The sequence below is a fragment of the Anneissia japonica genome, unplaced genomic scaffold (genome assembly GCF_011630105.1).
Source record: "Anneissia japonica isolate Jap-2015-1 unplaced genomic scaffold, ASM1163010v1 scaffold288288_len553704_cov182, whole genome shotgun sequence".
In the NCBI taxonomy this organism is placed as follows: domain Eukaryota; kingdom Metazoa; phylum Echinodermata; class Crinoidea; order Comatulida; family Comatulidae; genus Anneissia; species Anneissia japonica.
The window spans coordinates 133,185-136,826 of NW_022702993.1; the positions used below are offsets into that span (position 1 = coordinate 133,185).

Below are 3,642 nucleotides of genomic sequence, written 5' to 3' on the forward strand. Positions count from 1 at the left end.
AAAATGAGACCAACCACGATCGAATCTGACATAAGTTTGTAATTTTTTTAATGAATATTTTATGGTGACCCTAGTGACATTTGAACACACGACCCCTGGTTTACAAGAGCAGTGCTCTAACCACTGAGCTATAGAGGAAATTGTTGCAACACCAGTGTTTACATTTTCAAATTTGGCACAATGACCCTGTCTCTTATACACATCTAGATGTGTATAAGAGACAGGGAATAGCTCAATAAGATTACAAAATCAGTTAAGACTTATTGTTAATGTGAGGTGTTGTGATTATCAAAGTGTAACCCGACTTTAATTCTGTGTCGTACGGTAACTTTTTGCCGAGGTCCTGTCTCTGATTTAGAATTTTGGAAGAAATGTGACAATTTCATTAATAGTTTCAGCAGAATGAGAATAATAGCATTATTCCATGAATGACCGGGGTAGTAATGTGAAGCGCTTAGAGGCTTTGTTAAGGCATTAAGCGCTATATAAGAACGACATATTATTATTATTATTATTAGTGCACCAAGTCTAACAAAAATTATATTGTGCCAGACGTCTACAATACTGAGAATCAGGGGTGGTGCATTTAAATGAACAAAACAAATTAAGTAAGGAAAACTACTTTTAGACAAGGCAGAAGACGACCTGCAAGAGGGGACGGGTGATTAACACACGCTAGACCAATAGGGGCCCGCATACACATTTTGCAATATTTACCTAGAAAAGCAAGAGAACAAACAACAATGAAAATTTGAGCTTATTGTTTTTAGAATGCTGATAGTAGCACTGCATTTTGTTGTGGAGCGGGAGATTCTTCTAGAGAATTACTCCGAAAGACCTTTCGTATGTGTTTAGTTGTTATTTAGGCTAAGGCAAGATATAAGGAGGCACGTGGTTTGGATTAGTAGCATCATGACGTCTGTAGCATATACCGGTAATACCCTAGTTGATTTAATAAAATATAGGCCTAATGGTTAATAAATCATTATCCATGAGAAAAACAAAAATGACAGCCCCGAGTTTACAAGACCAGTGCTCTAACCACTGAGCTATAGCGGCTTCTGTTAATAGAACGACGATGAAAAGTTCGTTTTGTTGAGCTTTTTAAAAATATCTAGATGTCTTCTGTTGCACTTGTTGTGATGATGCAGATATTTTTTTTTTTTTTTTTTTTTTTTTTTTTGCAAATTGATTTTAGCCACTTTTCTCTAGTTAATTTTTGTTTGTGTTTTGACAATTAAAGTATTGAAGAATATAGGCTAATTGATTACCGTAATAAATCATTATCGATGGAAAAAAAATTACAGCCACTAGTGAGATTTGAACTCACGACCCCTGGTTTACAAGACCAGTGCTCTAACCACTGAGCTATAGAGGCAGTTGCTATGAAACTCCGTTGAAAAAATTGTTTCGAGTATCCAGTTAACAGTGAATATCCTAATGTATCGGGACAACATGTGTTACACTCGCTGTGTGAATACTATATTGATTTCCGTAGATAGACGTAACCTACGTTTGTCAGGTTAATTTGTTATTGATAGTATATTTTGTTAGTATTTTGACCACGCGCGCACTTTGTATAGACTTAATATTGTAATTAAATATGGTCATGGTAAAACACGGTAAAACATTTTCAAATTTGGCACAATGATCACCCTTTATACGAACTATAAAAATAACAAAGTGAGTTAGGTTACGTGAATGTTGCATAGGCAGAGCGTCAAAAAATGTTCAGACGTCCTGCATTATTATTATCTCCAAAACGACTGTCCACAAGTATAAATCAATCGTTATTTATTTTTATTTTCCCACATCAACAACCTTAAAAATGAGACCAACCACGATCGAATCTGACGAAAGTTTGTAATTTTTTTTAATGAATATTTTATGGTGAGATAAAAACATACGGTACAGCCCCTAGTGAGATTTGAACTCACGACCCCTGGTTTACAAGACCAGTGCTCTAACCACTGAGCTATAGAGGCAATTGTTACAACACTACTGTTTACATTCTTCAAATTGGCACAATGACCACCCTTTATAAGAACTATAAAAATAACAAAGTGAGTTAGGTCACGTGAATGTTGCATAGGCAGAGCGTCAAAAAATGTTCAGACGTCCTGCATTATTATTATCTCCAAAACGACTGTCCACAAGTATAAATCAATCGTTATTTATTTTTATTTTCCCACATCAACAACCTTAAAAATGAGACCAACCACGATCGAATCTGACGAAAGTTTGTAATTTTTTTAAATGAATATTTTATGGTGAGATGAAAAATTACAGCCCCTAGTGAGATTTGAACTCACGACCCCTGGTTTACAAGACCAGTGCTCTAACCACTGAGCTATAGAGGCAATTGTTGCAACATCAGTGTTTACATTTTCAAATTTGTCACAATGACCTCTATTTAAGAACTATAAAAATAACATCGTGAATTACGTCTAGTGAATGTTGCATAGGCAGAGCGTCAAAAAATGTTCAGACGTCCTGCATCATTATTATCTCCAAAACGACTGTCCACAAGTATAAATCAATCGTTATTTATTTTATTTCCCACATCAATAAGCTTAAAAATGAGACCAACCACGATCGAATCTGACGAAAGTTTGTAATTTTGTTTAGTGAATATTTTATGGTGAGATGAAAAATTACAGCCCCTAGTGAGATTTGAACTCACGACCCCTGGTTTTCAAGACCAGTGCTCTAACCACTGAGCTATAGAGGCAATTGTTGAAACACCGCTGTTTACATTCTTCTAATTGGCACAATGAGCACCCTTTACAAGAACTATAAAAATAACAAAGTGAGTTAGGTCACGTGAATGTTGCATAGGCAGAGCGTCAAAAAATGTTCAGACGTCCTGCATTATTATTATCTCCAAAACGACTGTCCACAAGTATAAATCAATCGTTATTTATTTTTATTTTCCCACATCAACAACCTTAAAAATGAGACCAACCACGATCGAATCTGACATAAGTTTGTAATTTTTTTAATGAATATTTTATGGTGACCCTAGTGACATTTGAACACACGACCCCTGGTTTACAAGAGCAGTGCTCTAACCACTGAGCTATAGAGGAAATTGTTGCAACACCAGTGTTTACATTTTCAAATTTGGCACAATGACCTCCCTTTAAGAACTATAAAAATAACCTCGTGAATTACGTCTAGTGAATGTTACATAAGCAGAGCGTCAAAAATGTTCTGACGTCCTGTGTTATTGTATCTCCAAAACGAACGTCCACAAGTAAAAATCTCTCGTTATTTTTTTATATTTTCCCACATAGGCCTATCATTAAGCTTCAAAATGAGACCAACCACGATCGAATCTGACTAAAGTTTTTAATACTTTTTTCATGAATAGATTATGGTGAGAAAAAAAAAATACAGCCCGTAGTGAGATTTGAACTCACAAACCCTGGTTTACAAGACAAGTGCTCTAACCACTGAGCTATTGAGGCACTTGTTGCAACACCGCTGTTTACATTTTAAAATTTGGCACAATGACCACCCTTGATAAAAACTATAAAAACAACAAAGTGAATTACGTCTAGTGAATGTTACATAAGCAGAGCGTCAAAAATGTTCAGACGTCCTGTGTTATTGTATCTCCAAAACGAACGTCCACAAGTA

General features: G+C 35.5%; 3 non-coding genes across 3 annotated transcripts; all 3 read right to left on the reverse strand.

Moving 5' to 3' along the window:
* Positions 1 to 1,912: 1,912 nt before the first annotated feature.
* Positions 1,913 to 1,985, reverse strand: Trnat-ugu. Its single transcript has one exon. It is a non-coding gene; the product is annotated as a tRNA-Thr (tRNA).
* Positions 1,986 to 2,287: 302 nt separating this feature from the next.
* Trnat-ugu lies at positions 2,288 to 2,360 on the reverse strand. Its single transcript has one exon. It is a non-coding gene; the product is annotated as a tRNA-Thr (tRNA).
* A 298-nt stretch (positions 2,361 to 2,658) lies between these two features.
* Positions 2,659 to 2,731, reverse strand: Trnas-uga. The gene has a single exon. It is a non-coding gene; the product is annotated as a tRNA-Ser (tRNA).
* Positions 2,732 to 3,642: the final 911 nt, after the last annotated feature.